The sequence below is a fragment of the Mustela erminea genome, chromosome 7 (assembly GCF_009829155.1).
Source record: "Mustela erminea isolate mMusErm1 chromosome 7, mMusErm1.Pri, whole genome shotgun sequence".
NCBI classification, from domain to species: Eukaryota; Metazoa; Chordata; class Mammalia; order Carnivora; family Mustelidae; genus Mustela; species Mustela erminea.
This window is the reverse complement of record NC_045620.1, coordinates 100,872,088-100,892,293: the sequence shown is the minus strand read 5'-3', so window position 1 is coordinate 100,892,293 and position 20,206 is coordinate 100,872,088. Positions and strand designations below refer to the sequence as shown.

The 20,206-nt window shown below is 49.4% G+C and overlaps 1 protein-coding gene across 4 annotated transcripts in view; it reads left to right on the top strand.

Moving 5' to 3' along the window:
- Positions 1–20,206, top strand: part of TRABD2A (TraB domain containing 2A) — a 54,984-nt gene that overhangs the window by 16,361 nt on the left and 18,417 nt on the right. The window lies entirely within an intron of this gene.

The following is a 20,206-nucleotide window of genomic DNA, read 5'->3' as shown; positions in this document are numbered from 1 at the left end:
TTCTCTTCTCAATATGTTTTCTATCTGGTAACTGATTTTTATGTATTAATTTAACCACTGAGTTGCAGTTGTGTATTTTAACAATGGTAGTTGATCCTCTTGCTTTCATAGTGACCATCATTGACAAATAATTATTTTGTCTTCATCTTTCCTCAGTTTTTCTCATTTCTTCTTGTTCTTGTGTGCTGCTTAGGATACCTAGAACAGCATTAAGTAGTAGTGGTAACAAAGGCCGTTCTTTTCCCCAACTTGAGTGAGAATGGCCTTATTATTTCACCATCAAATACAACACTGGTAGTTTAGTCTTTCTGATGTGAATGAAGTGTCCTTGAATTTCTGTTTTACTAGGAATTAAAAAAAAAAAGACTTTATTTATTTATTTGTCAGAGAGAGTGAGAGCACTGAGCAGGGAGCCCAACACAGCTCGATCACAGGACCCCAGGATCATGACTTGAGCCGAATGCAGACGGATACCCAAATAAGCCACCCAGGTGTTCCTGTTTTCCTAGGAATTTTATCAGAAGTTGTTGTTGTTAGGGGAAGCAATTGTTGAGTTTTATTAAGATCTTTTTTTGGTCTCTGTTGTGATTTTTTTTTTTTTATTGAGATGTAATCGACATGTAACATCGGTTTCAGATGTACATCATTATTTGATGTTTGTACACATTGTGAAATGATCTCAACAGTAAGTCTAGTTAACATCTGTCACCAAACATAATTAACAAAACTTCTTTTCTATTGATGAGGACTTTTAAGATCTCTTCTTTTAGCAACTTTCAGTGATGTCTTGATCTTGTGGCTTTCTTTGTCCCCCTCTCTGAAAACTTTTCAGTATTAAACTATCCCTGCCCTGCTGACCCTAAACTTCAAAACCTAGGGTGTGAGTTCACAAAGAATTACCCTTGTAGCCACCCGTTCCTATATTCATTTAGTCAACACATCCATTGAATTCCTGCTGAGCGTGGTGCTGTGTAAAAAAAGGATCAGCTATAATCTGGTGGTTGCTCCCCAGAACTCGGGGTCTTTATGATGCAGGTGGTCAGGTTTTCCAGGACAGGATTCTTCACCGTTTTCCTAGGGACTTAGCACCATGGCCCGCACTTGGTAGATGCTCAGTTAGCTTCTGTGTGGTAAATGATTGGAGGCCTCTCCCTGTTCTAGATCCCTCATGATTCCGCTATTTTTCCTACTTCTGTCTCCCTTCATGTGTCCACTACTTCCTGAGAGCTAATTGTTCCCTCAACTCTCTGGATTTGGCATGAGGGAAAGGATGTTTTCTGTCTGGGGATTTGATCTTGCCATCTCAGAACAGATGCCGTGTTTCCTGCTCGAGGATGGAGTCAGGTTATAACGCCTGTTCTTTCACTCCAAGTTCCTCTCTGCTTGATGCTGTTAGCTGCAGTGCCCTCCCTTCCCAGCTGCACAGGTGGGTCCCAATTAAAGACTTAAAGAGTTCCCTAGAGAAATGATCTTCCTGTATTCCATTTCCATGGTCACGCATCACCAGATATGTGTGCACAAGCTCCAGACATGGGGCGCTGTCTGTTTCCTCTGAGGGGTTGACCAGAACAAATCTGGCTGAACGAAGGGTTCTCCTGCCCACTTCCCAGTGATGGACTGAATGACATGGTGGGATGGGGTGGGAATTTGGAACAGCCCTGATCTTCTCAGCATTGAATTCTGTCCATTAGGACACAGTCACATCTAGGTTTGGGGTTTGAGTCACGGAATCCAAAAGCTAACATGAATGAAGCCAGGAGGCCTGGAGTGGCCCTCTGCTTTCCACACGTAAAGCCTGCATCTTTGGGCTTTCTGGATCCCGAGATACTGAAGTTAGTCAGATGTGAACGTCGCATGCCAACCCCAGAACATTTTTAGATGATGCGTAAGGGTTCTTGTGATCTGAATGGCTGTTCTGCAGAATCATTTCTGGTGCTGTTTACTCTTGCCAATAGATGGCACTAACATATTTCATATTTGCCTTTTCACCTGTCACTTCTGCTGTCCCTTCCAGCAGCAGGTGTCACTGCCAGTTCTGTCCCTCTGCCCTAGGACCCTAACGACTCATTCTCTCTGCTGAAAAGCCATTTTACCCCCACAAACTAAAACCTTAAACAATGGTTTGGGCCCAGTGGATGTACCTTCTGATTCTTATGAAAGAGTGCATTTCTTGAGTCCCAGTTTTGGGGTGTTGAGAAGATTTTCTTCTTCTTCTTTTTTTTTTTTTTAAGATTTTATTTATTTGACACAGAGAGAGAGATGACAAGCAGGCAGAGCAGCAGGCAGAGAGAGAGGGGAAAGCAGGCTCCCTGCTGAGCAGAGAGCCCAATGCAGGGCTTGATCCCAGGATACCAAGATCATGACCTGAGCTGAAGGCAGAGGCTATAACCCTTTAACCCACTGAGCCACCGAGGTGCCCCTGGATTTTTCTTCTTTAGAGCAAGTTTTCTTTAGATGGATCAGTTCTTGAAGAGAAGATACCACTGGCTCAACAATGGGGCTCTGGTCCAGGCAGGGCAGAGTGGTGGAGGCGGTCCCTGGCAGGGTGGATTCCTAGAAAGATGCCATCTGTGTGTCTACACCTCTGGCTGATGAAGGAGAGGTATGAGCTGGGGAGGGGCTGGCTGGTCTGAGAAAGCCTCCTGAGCACCTAAGGTCAGATTATTAGGAGGGTATGGACCTGTTAGGCCCAGGGTAGCCCAGTCTTAGGATAGCATCGGGTGCCGTGTTTTGTCCTTTGCAGGCATCTCCACAGGTCTCTGTTCCCTGAGAGAGGCCATGGGAAGAGTGCTGGTGGGTCAGTGAGCAGATGCCCCTGGGGTCAGTTTCCTGTTGGAATAACCCGGGTGGACAGCTTGGGGGTCACAGTGAGACTGAGCAGACCTGGTCTCTTTAGTCTCCTGTTTCCTCCCATCCAAGTACTAGCCAAGCCCAGCTCTGCTTAGCTTCCAAGATCAGCAGAGACCGGCGACTTTAGGGTGGTATGGCTGTAGACTCCCATTTTCTAAATCCAGTTCTGCTTCTGAGGGCTGCCACCTGTTGGATTCACAGGTCTGACTCGCTGAGGAGTTGCTGCTCCCTAGTCATAAATTCCATAAAAGCAGATGGTCTTATCTTTGAAGTTGATCATATACTGATGGATGACTTTTTCACGTTTTCCATAATGGAAATGGAATGTGCTTGAAGGTGGTGATCTTGACATTTTGTTTTTCCTGGGTAGGTTTGGCTTAAAATAAGGGCCTAGACAAAAATATATGCGCTCTTGGAGCACCTGGGTGGCTCAGTTGGTTAAGTGTCTACCTTTGGCTCAGGAAATGATCTCAGGGTCCTGGGATCAAGCCCCCAGAGTCAGGCTCCCTGCTCAGCAGGGAGTCTGCTTCTCCCTCTCAATCTGCCCTTGCCTCCCAACTTGTATGCACGTGTGCTCTCTCTCTCTCTCAAAGAAATAAATAAAATCTTAAAAATATATATTATATATAATATATATGTTACATATATATATATATATGTTACATATATATATATATATATATATATATATATATATATATATATGCTCCCTGAAAGGGAAGTGGTTTCTAAAATATGGGCAGATTTGTTTGTGAGCATAAACACTCTTTGACAGTGACCTCTTCAGGGCCTGTACGTTGTCCCTTGTGCCGGGAACCCTTCCTCATGCTGTTCCTCAGGCTGGCTGATTAAACTTACACATTATTTCTTCCATGAAGAATCCCAAGGCCAGACTCTGCTGTTCTGAGTGTCCCTTGTGGAAGCCTCCGCCAGAGCCCTGATGACTGCCTTTCTCAGAGGTGCAGCCTTTTCTTTTTCTTTCTTTCTTTCTTTTTCTTTCTTTTCTTTTTTTTTTTAAGATTATTTGTTTGTTTATTTGAGAGAGAGAGCACAAGCGTGAAAGGAGCAAAGGGAGAGGGAGAAGCAGACTCCCCGCTGAGCAGGGAGCCGGGCGAAGATGACAACAAAGACCATGGAAGGCTCCATCCCAGGACCCTGGGATCATGACCTGAACTGAAGGAGACCGGTAACCAACTGAGCCACCCAGGCGCCCCTCAGAGGTGTAGGCTTCTTGAAGGTTGGGCCACACTCTGACGGTCCTTGCGCCCCGGTTCCTAGCATGGTGTCTGGAGCACAAGAGGCACTTGTGAGTGTTACGGGATGATGGACAGGCCACTGTGGAACGTGTCCCTGAAGCCCGTGGGTGACAGTGGGCTCGGCGATACCTTGGCCGAAATGGGACACAACATGAGTGTGTGCCCATTACTTCGAGGAGTTGAATACAACCTTTCTAACTGTGTTAGGACCAGCAGGTTAAAATACACACTATGTACAGTGTTTTCGCTTTCTGCTTTTTTACATTCTTTCCTGCCCTTGCTCTGTGATACTGTGTGTTCTTCTGCATGGCGGGGTGACGTGCTGCGGTAAGTGTGCACGCCCTAGGAGCCCGTGGCATCTTGCCCCTGAATCAACCTTGGGTCTGCTTGCACACAGAGCATCGACATAGCCTTTGTGATGGACACTGTCTTCAGACATGGGAAGTCCAGGCTGGGCCATCAGGCCACCCAGCGAGGTCTTCCATGGCATTTCTGCATCTTGGCCTTCCCTTGACTTTCTTATTTTTGGACCAGAAGTGGGAAATGGAATCAACTGTGTACCTCACGGCTGGCTGTGATTTTTCACGAGCTTCCAGTCAGAGACTTGAACTCTGTGTTTCCACCTGGGGACAGGCCCACTCAGGATTGGAGTCTTCTTCTTTTTTTTTTTTTTTTTTTTAAGATTTTATTTATTTATTTGACAGACAGAGATCACAAGTAGGCAGAGAGGCGGGCAGAGAGAGAGAGGAGGAAGCAGGCTCCCTGCTTAGCAGAGAGCCCGATGCGGGACTCGAACCCAGGACCCTGAGATCATGACCTGAGCCGAAGGCAGCGGCTTAACCCACTGAGCCACCCAGGTGCCCATGGAGTCTTCTTCTTTTATTTTTTAATGACTGGTCTTTATTTGGGACACATTTCTTCAGCACTCGGCATGGGCTAGGTGCTCTGTTTATCATTTTGGGGACTCAAGAGACAAAGCTGGTGGTGATCCTGCCATCCCCTGGCTCTGGGCTGCCTCTCTAAAGTCCAAAGTGAAGTTTAAAAAAGGAGGTATTTTTGTACCCTTGCACGGACACACCATGTGCTGTGGGCTCTTCTGGCTTTGGCCCCATTCTGCTCCCTTTGGAGTCATAAAAGAAGCACTTCGAAGGATGCTGCAGTCTTGTTTCTGCCCCATGTCCCTGCCTCCTACCTGATGAATTAGGCTGGGAGCCGAGCCCTTTGACACCGCAGCAGCCAGTTCTTTCATGGTGGATCAGCTCCAGGATACCCCTAAACTCTAGGAATAACTCTCAGCATCTTCCTGTGGGAGGAATAGGAGAGTGTGAGCCCTCTGTCTCTTGTCCATGATCCACCTCCCAAGCAGGGGGGCTAGGGCAGAGTCTACCCTGCTTGGAGGAGATGGGGGAAGGAAAGTGGAAGGAGCCGGTGGGACTGGACCAGCTGTTCCCTCAGGCCCTGCAAGGAGCCAGAGTCTCAGCAGGGTGACGTACTCTGTGGCCCAGCGATGGAGCCAGGCTGCCCTGGACTCTGGAGGGGGACATTGGTGGCATTGTATAATGTCACATCTTGGGCATTATGGCACTTCTCTGCTTCTCCACTGTCCCTCCTGACCCATTCTTGTGCTGCCCTTCCTCCCTACACTTTTCCATGAGGACTTTCCTTTCCCTTCATGATCATTCAGGCTTTCAAAGGGAGCGAGTAGGGCTTTGGTGCCAGCCTCAGCAAAAGTTATGGAATCACAAAATGTGGATGACGACATGAGAGACCTAAGCCCCCCATCTCTGGGGGCCCTGACTCCATTCCAAGCGAGTCTCTGCTTTTGGCAGGTACGTTGGGTAGCGAGGTTGCTTATCACTGAACAGAATATCCTTGAGGGGTGCTGTTGGTTGACTTCTCAGGGTGGAGATGCTCTCTGATGCTTTCTGGGGCTTCAGTGGGGCCCCCAGTTGATCCGGGACCAGACAGCCATGTTTGCATTTGCAGTGGTCATGGTCACAGGCTGGACGCCATCTGATAAGACTGCTGATGTTGCAGACTCAGCCCAGGCCCAGAAGTGATTCTGAGATGCTGTAGGATCAAAAGTCCCACGGTGCTGGGCAGAGGGAACATGTTTGTAGACATTTGAGACAATCTGTGACTGAACCCGAGCTGAGGGGCCTGATACCGGCCTGTACCCTTCCCCACCCTCCCTCCATTCCCCGACTCTCACACCTCCCTTCCTGGATTCGGACTTCCAAGGTCCTTGTCAGCTCCTCCTTTTGGACTACTGTTCTTGTTACCTTGCCCAAATTCTGCAACTCTACACTGGGTTTCTGTTATTGTGTCTCTCTGCCCCCATTCATATTTTGAAGCCCTAACCCCAAGTACCTCAGAATGTGACTGCATTTGGAGACTGGGTCTTTAAAGAGGTAATTAAGTTAAAATGAGATCACTGGGGTGGACTCTAACTCAGTATGACTGGTGTCCTTATAAGAAGAAGACATTAGGACACAGACACACACAGAGTGAGGACCATGTGAAGACACAGGGAAAAGACAGTGGTCTGCAAGGCATGGAGAGAGGTCTCAGGAGAAATGAACCCTATGACACCATGATCACTGACTTCCAGCCTCTAGAACCAAGAGAAAACACATTTCTGTTGTTGAAGTCACCCAGTCTGTGGTACTCTGTTATGGCAGCTCCAGCAAACTAATGCAGTCCCTTCTGCCTGGGCTTTCCTCTTCACCTCCTAGGAATAGACCAGAAAGGCAAGAAGAAAACTCCAGTCTTGTGCTACCAGGATCCATATACTCATCCTCCCTTCTTCTGTTTATTTCCTCCTCTCTTTCTCCTTGTCTTCTGTTTCTCTCTCTTTTTTAGATTTATTTATTTTTTATTTTTATTTTTTATTTTTTTGGTCAGAGAGAGAGAGAGAGCACAAGCAGGGAGCAGCAGGCAGAGGGAAAAGCAGGCTCCCCACTGAGCAAGGAACCCAGTGCAGGACTCGATTCTAGGACTCTGGGATCATGACCTGAGCTGAAAGCAGACACTTAACTGACTGAGCCACCCAGGCATCCCTGTCCTGTTTCTCTTTTCTACCTTTGAGGTAAGAATACCTGCATTCTGAACTGTCACATCCCACCACAGAGCAGGGAAAGTGGGGGAAAGAAGGAGGGTTGGGAGAGGTGAAGAATGTGTGAGGGGAAGGGGAGGGCCAGAACCACAGCGCTAAAGGAGGAGCTGACAAGGACCTGGGAGGGAGGGAGAAATAGTCTCAAACAGACTCTGGGCTGAGTGTGGAGCCCATCTCAGGGCTCGACCCTGAGACCATAACCCTGAGCCGAAACCAAGAGTCAGATGCCCCCCAGGCTACTTTAATACTGAGCTGGGTTTTCAAGGGGAGGCTGGGATTGAGACAGGCAGAGGAAATGAGGGAGGTAGTTCAAACGGGCCAACAGTGCAGGCCAACCTGGGGACAAGCACACCAGGCTGGCCAAATGGTGGCAGGCTGGGCGGGCTCCATGAGCCTTTGTGTAGGGCGGGATGGAGGCCGATGCTGCAGAGGGCTTGAGTGTGAGGCTGGGGAATCTCTGTGCCCACGGAGCGGTTTTGGGGGTACAATGGGAGCCCCGAGAGCAGGGTTGCTGGTCAGTGCCTCTGGCAGCCGAGCGTGGGCTGGATGGGGCTGCCACCCTGGTCACTACTGCAGGCTCTGGAGTCAGCCTCTCAGCTAAGAGCTTTGGCCGTGTTAGTCCAGGCCCCGGGGCCAGCAAGGGAGAACTGCAGGATTGGGAACTGGGCTCTCTGTGGACTGGAGTTTGTTTGTCCTTCAAGGGAAACCTGCCAGAGAGCTGATAGCGGATATTGGATACAAAATAAGAAACATCCAGGAGCGGGCTGGACTCCAGAGGTAGTGCAGTGTGTAGCCATTGAGATGACCTGCTTGCCACTTAGGCCTAATGAGGCCCAGTAACAGTTGTGCTTGTGGCTAAGTGGGTGTGCTTGGCTTTATTGTGCTTTTATTTATTTATTTTAAAAGATTTTATTTATTTATTTGACAGACAAAGATCACAAGTAGGCAGAGAGGCAGGCAGAGAGAGAGGGGGAAGCAGGCTCCCTGCCGAGCAGAGAGCCGGATGTGGGGCTGGATCCCAGGACCCTGGCATCATGACCTGAGCCGAAGGCAGAGGCTTTAACCCGCTGAGCCACCCAGGTGCCCCTATTGTGCTTTTAGTTTGGTTCTTCATAGGACTCTTCATCGTCTGTTGTTCCTGAAGCTTGTTTGTCTTGTCAGAACTTGAAAAAATGTAAAGGAAAATTACCTTTCAGAGCAATAGAAGTTGAAAAAGGAGATTTCTGGAGAGGGGCTGAGATGGTCTGGAAGTGCTTAGCGGAGGTGTGACTTTCACTAGGCCTGGGGGATGAGAGGTCGGTATTTGTTCTTACTGTCACCTCAGCATTGTGTGGGATTTGGGGGAAGGAGGGGTATTAGATAACCGGGGGCGCCCATCCCAGAATACTACATGGGGGGAGTGTAAGCAACGGAAATGTGTTTTCTTACAGTTCTAGAAGGTCAAAGTACAAAATCAGGGTGCTGGCAGGGTCAGTTTCTGGAGAAGGCTCTCTCAGCTTGTAGCTGGTCATCTTCTTGCTGTGTCCTGACGTGCCCTTTACTCTGTGTGTGTGTATGTGGGGGGGGCGCTGGGGTTGCTCCAGTGTCTCTTCCTCATCTTATAAGGACTGCAGTCCTATCAGATCAGGGCCCTACCCTTAACCCTAATACCTCCTTAGAGGCCCTGTCTCCAAATACAGTCAGATTGGCAGTTAGGGCTTCATCCTGTGAATTTGGGGGTGGGTAGCACAGTTCAGTTTGTGACAGGAGGCCCATCGGACATCAGGCAGGATGCGGACAGGGTGGCAGGGAGAGAGAATGGTCAGGAGGCCTGACTGAGAAGAGAAAGAGAGAAGAGACGTGGAGGGTGTTGAAGGGGTGGCGGGCCCGGAAGAGAGGGAGGGCCTGGTGCATTCTCCCAGGCCTCTCCGTGGGCTCTCCTGCTCCTCAGGAGCCGGCATCACTTACAAAAGGACAACCTGCCAAAGGACCAGTTGGAATGTCACTGAAGATGAGTTTCTCTCGTCCTCATGCTTGAGTCCTTTGGCTGCGAAGAGCTCAGGTCCAAGTGCTTGGGAGCGCTTTCTCCACCCCCTGGAAAGCAGACCTCAGTGTCCGGAGAAGTGTGCAGTGTGCGGAAGCCTTACCTCCTGTGTCAGCACGTATGCACACGACAAGAAAAGGAGCAGGATTTCTCACCATCTTGCTTTGAGGGGCCAGTCTAGACTATTCCACGGGAATAGTCCCCTTTTGGGTACAGAAGGGGGAGGGGTTTTCCGGAGTGGCTGGAAGGGAGAAAACAAATGAGCTTGAGGAGGACATCCCCACGGCCTGGATACCCAGGTGAGACGGGAGAGGCCAGGACCAGAAATCCTCAAGGGGGGGGCTCGAAACAATATCGGGGCGGAATGTTCTGGGGACAAGGAAGACCTTCCCCTACTGCTCTCCAACTATACTTCAAGGGGCTGAATGGCTCTCAAAAGTGAACTAAGAAAAAAGACCCAAAAACCCACCGCCCCAGAAGGTGAGGCCTGCGCCTGAACAGATGCGAGCCCCTTTGTTCGGGGAGCTGGGAGGCTGGTGGGGTGGTGCGGGCTAATGGGAGCCGCATAATGGGCGGTGCCTTTCATATGCAGAGCAGCCCTTTGATCTGAGGGGGATGAAAGTGCTGGAAAGTGGAGAGGCTCGATGGGGGGCCTTTGTCTTTGACAAAAAAGGCATCTGCCGGACTCGAACCCCCTCGCCTGCTCCTTCAGCCCAAGGGCTCCCACAACAATGCCCGGACTGGGACCTGGGTCTCCCCACAGCTGAAGAAGTCTCAGGAAAGAGAAAGAAGCATGCTGCAAATGTTGGACAGGGAGCTTAATCGATTCTTTCCACAGCCCAGAAAGAAAGGGAAAGAGAAGCGCTGTAGGGAAGCAAGGGGAGAACGGAAGGGGAGACATGGCGGGGAGCGGGACGGGTAGCAGGACGGAAGGGTAGCATTTGAACTGTCAGGTAGTAGCCGGGTTACTTTTCTGAAGACAGTGCAGATGAGGTGAGTATGCGGCATTGGAGGGATGAAGAACAGTACTCAGTTAATAAGACATGTTTTGGGGTGGACTGGTACTGTTTTTTAAATGACAGTATAAGGCAAGCACAATATGAAAGCAGACATCCATCTGGCTCACTCTGTTTCCAGAGGGGAAAAGAAAGTCCCTTTAAGTCTCTGTGCTGTCAGAAGCTCTAATTGTGTAATAACTTCCAATAGTTCTTCCTTTCTTCCTGTCTCTTACCCTTCTTGGAATCTTAACCAATACTCAAAACAAAGCACTTGGCATTTGGCTTAGAGGTTTGTTGCTTGTGGATGCTTTTTGAGTCTCTTCTGTGGAGTAGATGGCCTCCTGGGCCACAAGCCTGGTGGTGCTGTGTCATTGAAGGGACATCCATCTGGTTGTCATGCGTGTGGCTTGGGAGGGAGTGGACAGGCATGTCCTGTGGAGGGCTGTCCCTTCAGGGGCTGTGGTTGGGTAGGGAGTTGGGAGAGGAGGGAGCCTGATGGTTTTGGCATGTCTCACTTCCCTAGAAGGAGAGAGGGTCTGAAAGATGAGGACTGACCTGACATAGTGATCTCTGGGTGCGGGGCACAGAGAGTGACTTTGAGGCTGTCTCTGAATCTTTTTACCTGAGCAGTACTGTTATAACCAGGACAGGGCCAGAAGTAGGCATACTGCCTGTCCTTGCTGAGAGGTGCCTGGACCCTAAGCAGTTGGGCCTAGCCTTGGGAGAAGTGGGCTTTAGACACCTGGGAGAGGTCAAGGCTGGTCTTTCTGCCCTCCTGCTGTCCTACCCAGCTTCTTCTCATTGGAAAAAGCATGAACTTAGGAGGCCATAGATCTAGGGTCAAATCCTGGCTCCCTCCTCACTTCTTACCTTTTTGACCTGGGACAAGGTACTGAACTTTTCTGAGTCCATTTCCTCATCTATAAAATGGGGTTGATGAAACAGACACCTTAGGACTGTATTGAGGAATGAAGGAGAGAGCCTCTGTAGAGGACCCAGTGCATAACAGACTTTGGTTAGAAGTGCGCGGTTACGTTTACTCCTATCACCCTAAGTGGTTGGGCTTATTTGTACCGACTCAGTACGCTCTTATACCTCATTCCTGTTGACACATCTCTACACGTTTTTTTCCCTCTTGCCTCCTTTTATTCATAGACACTCTTTTCAACCTGGCAGGAGAAACTGGGACAGCATTGGGGGTTGAATTTTACTTCTGAGTTCAATAGTTTGCCTCCTTACTTGAATCTTGTCAGTGATTGGTTCAGGATCCTGGTTTTAAGCCAATCAGCATGCAGAATTCTTCTGGCTTCTCTGCTTGGTGTAGGTGTGAGCACGTGTAGTAAGTTGGCTCATGAGTTGGCTCATGGCTCTAGATGGAAGAAAGGAAAGGTTAGAACCCCGGTGTTGGCTTGCCTTGGCTCATCTTGCATTTTCTAGTTGTAAGAGTGGACCAGAAATTAAGCAGGTGCATAGACCAGGGGAGCCCTAACCTTACTTCACTCCTTGCTTTTGGCTTTCTGCTGTGTGAGAGTCTGTTTCCTTATGATTTAAACCGACTTAGGCTCTGTTCATCCTGATCCCCACTGTCGCTGTAACTGCTTCATAGAAACGAAATCACCATTTTTCAGAAACCTGAGGTCACCATTTTTCTTTGCCATTTTATCAAATATGTGTTTTAAACAATATGGTGTTTGGTCTTGTTTTCAAATTATTATAGAATTATATTTGAATATATATATATATATGTGTGTGTGTATATACATATTTCTATAAATGGAACTGTACTGTATACTTAATTCTATGTCTTGCTGGTTAACCAAAATTGTGTGTTATTCATCCATGCTAATGTGCGTGGCCACTATTCATTTTCACTGTTGTGCGGCATCTACTGCAGTTTTTCAGTTCTCTTCTTGATGGACTGTTTCCAGGGTTTTGCTGTTTCAAATGACTTGGCTATAAACATTCTCATAGGAGTCTCCTAGAACACACATGCGAGAAGTTTCATTCCCATGTGCTATCATTTTGCTTTCTATTTAATTAAACTGTAGTAAGGGAAGTTGGGTTGACTCTCTAGGGACACTTCTGTGAGCCTCGGTCTTCCTGCTCTGACTCCTCTTTAATCAGCTTCAAAGGTTATTGTCTCCTTGGTGTCAGGAATTGGGTACCCATGATCTCCATCCACTTGCCACCTTCTGCTGGCTCCAGGATGACCCCTTTGCTGCTCCCCAGCACAGTCTTGGACATGCTATTTCCTTCTACCAAGAGATGAGACCACTGTTTTTATAGTAGGACTGGCTTCTTCAAATTCTTTGAGAGACAATGAAGCTGGGTCTGTCCCCTGCAGAACCTGACTTAGCCATAGATTGGCTCCTCCTGTTCATGAGAGGCTCTAGATCCTTCCTGGTTGGGCTGTGGTGAGGGCAGGAGCTGTTGCTCCTGTGTTCGTTACACTAACAAAGTAGGGCTTAAGACTGGGGCCTTAAAATAACAGAAATGTATTCTCTCCTAGTTCTGGAGGCTAGAAGTCCCAAGTCAAGGTGTCAGCAGAGCTCCGCTCACTCTGAAGGGCCTAGAGGAGAATCCTCCCTTGCCTCATCCAGCTTCTAGTAGTTTCTGGCAATTTTGGCCTTTCTTGGCTTGTGGGTGCATCCCTCCGATCTCTCTCTGTGTTGGTCATCGCTTGGCTGTCTTCACTGTGTATCTTACAGTGTCTTCCAGCTGTGCATGTCCGTGTGTCCACATTTCCCCCTCTTGTAAGGATATCATTCCTGATGGATTCGGGCCCACCCTAATGACCTCATCCTAGCCCGATTACATCTGCAAAGACCCTATTTCTGAAAGGTTCACAAGTAATGAGGATTAGTATGAACATATCTTTTGAGGGGAGAAAAGTCAACCCGTAACATCTTCTTTTTCCCCACTCTGCTGCTTCTCTGGCTGATTAGGGAGATGAACTTTGGACAGACCTGTCTTGCCTGACCTGTGGGGACTTACACTTGTCTAGTGGGGATGGGAACTCCTTCTACCAGGAGCTCTAGCCTCTGTTTTCCTTCTTTCTTCCTGGGCTTTGGTACTGGTCTGGGTGACTCTGGCTTCCATCTCCTTCCCTCGTGGAGTCTTCACTCTGCCCCGATGAGATGCTCACTGGATGTTTAGCTGTTCCTACGTTGGGCTTACTGGTTGTCTTTGCAGTTGCCACACTCCTGCTGCCCCCCTGGGGAGGGACTGGCTCCTGGTGACATGCTGGAAGCAGCCTCCTAGGATGAGCTTATAGTACCCTCCTCCATCCTGTTCGGACTCTCTGTGGCCATGCTGGTCCCCCCCGCACCCCCCCAACCCCTTTGGTCATGCTGGTGGTGCTTCTTTCTGGACCCTTGTCACTCCCTTTGTATGTCCTGGGCTTGTAGATTTTGTTGCTGCCACACGCACAGCTCTTGTTGAGGTCCTGTGGCTGCCAGTGCTGCCACTGCCCCTGTCGTTGTCCCTTTGGCAGAGCCTGTAGGCCCCGTGACTGCAGAAGAGTATGTGCTCGGGGTGGATACACTGGCCCTTCCATGAACAGAGGGTCTTTGGGGTACATTGGATTCCCTCACCCTAGCATGAACTGAGGAGGTGGCTCAGACACCATGGGGACCATATGGAGGCTCCTCATGGTCACCTGACCTGATTCCCTTCAACGTGGAGCCCCGTGGCCTGTGCCAAGGGGAGGAGAAACAACAGAGACAGAGAAGACAGACCAGAAGGGTCTGCTCCCCTCCCTCCCTGAAATGGAGCAAATCAAATGCTTCCAAGTGGAAGAGCGTTTGCGGTCCTCACGTGCTGTCTCCCCTTTAGTGCAGCATCACCGCCCCCATATGGACATTCCAATTTTGATTGAACAGTCTTAGTGCCAAGGAGAGCAATATTACAGGTCCCCAGGGAACATCCTTGTATTCTTCTCTCTTGGACATGTAGGCTTGTATTTCTGTAGGAGAGATTCCTAGAAGTAGGACACATGCATTTTCTGTGTGGATGGCTGCTAACAGATTGTGCGTGTATGGAAACACACATTGTATTGTTATATACAAAAATGACTACATGACAGTCATGGAGGAGACAGGGAGCTCAAAAAAAGAAAGGACCTTCTAATAGTAAAAATGTCCCACAATAGAGCAGAGTGCCTGACTTGAGATAGCAAGCATTCAACAAGAAGAGCTTGGTATATCCTGGAGAAGCACTGGGAACCTCTCCAAGGTGGCAGATCCCCTAGTGGTGGCTTATTTGGCCTTGAGCCCTTTCAAACATCACGCATCTTCCAAGGGAGTCCCAGAGAACAGCAAAGGTTTTTCAGGACCTGTCCTGAAGCATTCTGAGCCTATCTCCTTGTGTGTTTGCAGAGACCTGCCACGGGGCTCTGCTTGTCCTCTGTCATAAACCCAGATCTGTCCATTGTATCCCCAGCTGTGTTGGCCCGAGTTCTGCCAGGACCCTCCACGGGTGGCCTCAGGAGATAAATGAGCTTTTCCCAACAGGCAGGAAGTCCTCCTGTGTACCCTGAAGATAGCAGGAATGTTCAGTTGCAAGCTTCAGGCATAGCTGCTGTTTCTTAACAGCAGTCTTGACAGGTTTCAAGGGAAGTAGCCTGCTTAGCTCTAAGATCTTGGATCTTTAGATCTTTAGATCCTTAGCTCCTTCCTCTGGTGGCCTCTGGTGGCACGTGTAGCATGCTTCTCTTGGCCTGTGGCTGGGCAGGCCAAGAGATTGGTGCTAGGTTATGGAGGGTGGGCTGACGGGTGCCAAGTCCATGGCCGCCATTTGGGATGTGGTTGTGTAAGTTGGTCACTTCTCTTTTGCTGATCAGGGTGATGTGCCCTCAGACAACCACATGTTCTTGACTACATGCTCTCCTTGTATTCTTGCTGCTGCAGTGCTCCTGTGAGGTGCTGAGTGTGCCCGTGGTGTGGCTGCTATGGGACCAGGGAATGCTGTAATAGATTTGCTGCTCTTGGCACCTCCTGTTTTTAACAGCTGGGCAAAATGTAGCTTCGGACCGAGATAGTGACTGTGATGGCCTGTCCCTTTCTGGGGTTTCCACCTCTGCCTAGAGGTGCCCACTGGGTGTTTCTTAATCCTTTACTGCCCTCTGTGATCTGTTGCCGTCATACACTCTTTTGTCCTGTCCCACTCCCAATGGGCACCCCCTCGGGATGGAGACCAAATCTTCATCCCCAAATGCAACTCCACTTCCCAGATAACAAGCTGGCACTCTAGGGGGTGGGGAGGGGCTGCTGCTGTTACTATATTATTATTATTATGTAAGTACATCACGCTGATGACTTTGCTGACCACCTTCAGCTGCTCAGAGTTTTAAGGTTCTACCACCTCCCCCTCTAGTTCTCTTTTCCCTGGAGCCTTTTGCTTGGCCCTCAGGTGAAAAAATTGACAGTGAGAGACAAGGACCTGTGTGAAGTATCTGTCGCTCAGGAATTTTTAAGAGAATTTGTTATTCTGCATCAGCCCAAGTAGCTTGGCAAGATGGTAACCATACAGGAGGCATAATTCTTGGAACTTCCCTGTGCATTCCAAAAGCAGAACTTGAGAATTTAGAACATGGCTTTCTTCTGAAATGATGTTTTTGGGGATAGTTTCTAGGTTTGGCCACAGAGCGTTTTGTTTGCATGCAAAACTGCAGAAGCCATGCTGTTTCAGAAGCATGCTGGTCCCTTAGCCCACATCCTTCCTGGTGAGGATATGAGTCAGACTCCAGAAGCTACGGTGCAGAGAATTGTCATTCAGGGTCAGAGAACCGAGCCAGGAATTGACTGCAGGGCCGTGCACACCGCGGTCTCTCTGGAGATAGTTCAGATTTTAAAGAGCTGGATGTGTTTGCTCTTCATTTCTGCAGGTTCCTGATGCTCTCACCCTAACTTAATTCCATCAGTGACTCCCAGCCCTGCCAGCACAATGTGGGTGGTGGTTTGCGCTAGGGTAGCTGTAATTACAAAATGTGCCTGGGTGGCTCAGTGGGTTGAGCGTCAGCTTCTGCTCAGGTCATGATCCCAGGGTCCTGGGATTGAGTCCCATGTCGTGCTCCCTGCTTGGGGGAGAGCCTGCTTCTCCCTCTCCCTCTGTCTGCTGCTTTGCCTACTTATGCTCTCTCTCTGTCAAATGAATAAGTAAGTAAGTAAATAAATAAATAAGTAAATAAATAAGTAAGTGCATGTAAGGGGGCGGTTGCACGGGCTCGTCATGGTTTATGTGCCTCTGTTCTAAAGCATGGAGTAGCCCTGAATGCACTGTATGGACGGACGCCCGAGATTAAAAGAAATAAGCAGGCTCCGGAGCAGTGGGCAGAGTATGCCAAGATTTATGTCAACAACGAAGTGGTGGGTAATGAGTTACAGTCTGGGGTTTGGAAAACACTGGCTCTGAAGGTTCCTGGGAAAACCACGCCATCTGGGTATCTGGAGGAAAAGCCTTATCTGATCTTGCAGAAATGAACCTGAGTCCTTATAGGATTGTCTGAAATCTTCATCTGTAGAATTCTGCCAGGGTTTCTCCTTGGGGCCTGCCTGCATCTGCCTGAGCCCAGAGCAGAGGTCCTGGGAACAAGGGAAGCAGAAACATGTTCACCTTTAGCCCACAAGGCTGACCTATAGCTGGCATAGTTCCAGTAAGGATCAAGAACGTGCTAGTTGCTACATTCATAAAGCGTCCCGCGACTGCCTGTAAATCTCACCAATAGTTAATATTGAATGGAATGATGAGCACCATAGAAATTGTGTGCAAGTTTTGTGAGTGTTAATTCAAAGAAGACATTTATGATCTTGTACTCCCTGCATGTCACCTCCCTGCGTGCGCACTAAGTATATACCCACCAGCTTCATATAGTGCAGCTCCCCATGCCCGGGGGTCCCATCCCTGTGCTACTCACATATATGTACTAAGTTGCACGGTACAGCAACTTGCGCTCGATGATCCTGCCACACTAGGACAGCTCTGGGTTGGGGGTGGTGGGGCCTCTTGGGGTGACCCCTGGGCTTCTGCATCCAGCCTGCTTTCTTATTGGAAAGGTTGTAGGAAACCTTCATTTTGTCCCTTCTTGCAGCCAGAAAATTCCCTTTTCCTTTTTTGTGATTTGCTGTAGTCACTAATGTTATCTTAAGGATAAGGGTAAGTCTCAGGCTGCATGTACTTCAGAGACCACGGAGGAGAGCCCTGTTGGCCAAACCCTGGCGTTTTATCCCATGATTGTTTTGTCTTCCGTTGCAATGGATAGCTTCAGTTTGTCTGTGGAAAGGCATTTATTTGAGTGCTTCAAGGCCAAAGGAGCACAAACAGAAAAGTGCAGTATATCTGTACATTTATTTGTCTGTCTGTCATGTATCACCTATCTGTGGGCTTTCACAGACAGAGATTGTCCCTGGAAAGATACACAAGGCAAGGACCCCAGTGATTGTTTTTTGGGAGGGAGATTAGGGGTGCAGGAATAGGAGGGAGCTCTTTTTCTTCGTACTGTTTGAAATTTTTACCACATTCATATAAACTATTAAAAAAAGAGTAAGCTGAGACTGACATGTTTTGACTTGTGTCTCCAAATCCTTACGTTGAAGTCCTAACCCTCAGGACCTGAGAATGTGACCTTATTTGGAAATTGGGTCTTTACAGATGATTTAAGATGAGGTCACTGGGGTGGGCATTGATCCAATATGACTGTGTCCTTTTACAAAGGGAAAGTTTGGACACAGACCCACATGGGGAGTGTGCCACATGGAGCTTGGAGTTCTGTAGCCACAAGCCAAGGGAGGACCGGAAGCTAGGAGAGACTCCTGGATCAGATCCTTCCTTAAGTCCTTCAGAGGGAGCATGGCCCTGCCAAGCCAGCCCCTTGATTTTGGATTTCTGGCCTCCAGAACTCTGCCTCAATACATTTCCGTTGCTTAAGCCTTCCAGGTTGTGGTCCTTTGTTATGGCAGCTTCGGGGAAAGTAAGTCACCAAGTGAGAAACTGTTAGCAGAGTCTCCAAAGAAAGGGATTGATGGGCTAGAGAGGAGGAGTGGTGGGGGGAGGGGGTTTGTTAGGGATGAGGTGTGTGTGGGGGGGCAGCATGCACGGCCGGCCCGCCGGCCTGGACCCTGTGCTTGCTGCTTTGCCCTGCCTTCCCTTCCTGCTTGCCTGCCTCAGTTCTCAGCTGGACAGGCTGCCCGGGAACAGAAGTGATCCTGCGATGCCGGGAGGCTAGGTCGGTGACAAGCCTCCTAGGAGAGGCCTCTGTGCTCAGCATAACAGGACACAGTTGTTTGGGAGGAGTTTGCTAATCTGTGAGTCAGATCCTGACACCTCAGATTTCTCAGATGGGCTCAGACTTCACCAAGCACAGCAAGGAGAGTGAATTGCCTCAGAATGACCCACAGTCATGAAGCCTGTCAGACTGTGGGGCCTTTCCAGGTGCCACAGTAGGTCTCTGAGGAAACCGGGTCTGGACCTCCATGGTGTCCGTCGGCTGAGTTTGGGGCTGTGTATTGTTTTTGTGGCTCTGTCTTGTGTTCCCTGACTCCTGCTCCGGGGCCTTGAGACTTCCTGCAGAGGACCCCGGGGGAGTTACCTCCTACAGCTGTGGAGGCTGACACAGAAGGCCCCCGCCTGGTTTGCCCCAAACAAGGGCCCTCCAGAAGGGCCTCAGGGCCCTGCTCCTGGCTGCATGGAGCTTGATCATCAAAAGTAAATTAACGTCCCAGAGAAGCTTTGGAAGTCTGTTCTAAACAGGTGAAATGTCTTTTGGGTAAAAGACATTTGACCACATCGAGAAGGAACTGAATAAACAAAGGCCTGGTTTAACCTGCCTGACGGGCCACACAGACTTCTCCATTTGGCAGATCGGCCTGTCCAGTGGGATAGGTGGCTCTGTCTTCTCTAAATACCAGGAACGCCTTCAGAAAAGCATTTCAAAGTCAGTGGGAACTCTTGGAGGAAGGTCTGACACCTGGGCTTGTCCTGAATGCCTTTAGGAGAGGGCAGGCTCCATTAGCACCGGTTTGAGAGCCAAGCACAACTTGGTTCAGAGGTGTGAGACCTTGGCCTGGGGCTCCACAGACCTGAGAGGGGCTTCATTCTGCCCCTCCCCTCCTCTCCATAGATTTGTTCCTCCAGCTAATCCAGAGAAGTTACTCAGCCATTCCCAGTGGTGGTGGAGAGGTCCCAACTGTGTGGCTTTAGAACCCAGAGGCTCATCTTTGTGGATGGCCAAGTTTCCTCACTGAGATCATAATTTGTGGACATGCACCTGGGTGTGTCTGTCAGCTCCTGTCATCAGAGAGGGGTGGGGACAGGGCCTGGCCAAGAAGGTCTGGACCCAACAGAGAGGAGGGGGACATTTTGAGAGGAGAGGAGGGGATTCTACAGAGGGACCTGCCCCCACTGCCTTGGGTTCAAGCCTCAGGACACAGCCAATAGCGTAACCAAGGGAGACCGGGCCACTGGAGGAGGGTGTACAGCAGGCGTGGGTCGCTATGGCCTATGGGAAGCAAGTCACCGAGCCCTCCTGCCTCTTTGCCCTCAGAATGAGGGAGATGTGGACAGGAGGAAGTCAGGGGGTTGGGGCTGTGCAGGGTCATCTGCTGACTGGAGACATGTAACATGTTGTCTCCAGAGAACCGAAAACTTCCTGCTGAAGACCTCATCGAGTGCTCAGGTGTCAGCACCCGCCTCTCTGTCAGCAAATGGGGAGGGAATATTCCAGCCAGGTGGTGTCTGTACATGACTACTGGGGCAGCACGTGGAAGGGCAGCTGTTGAAGGTGATGTGTCTGCGTCCACACCTGGGAAGGGCAAGAGAGAGAGAGAGTGCCATGGCATCTTCACTGCGGTCAGGAGCCCCAGTCCCACCTGGTGCCAGAATCCCCCCTCCCCCCCGTCCCATCTCTCCAGTGCCACAAAGAATCCAGTTTTGTAAAATTCCTTGAGGCTGGATTTTCCCAAAAGATGTG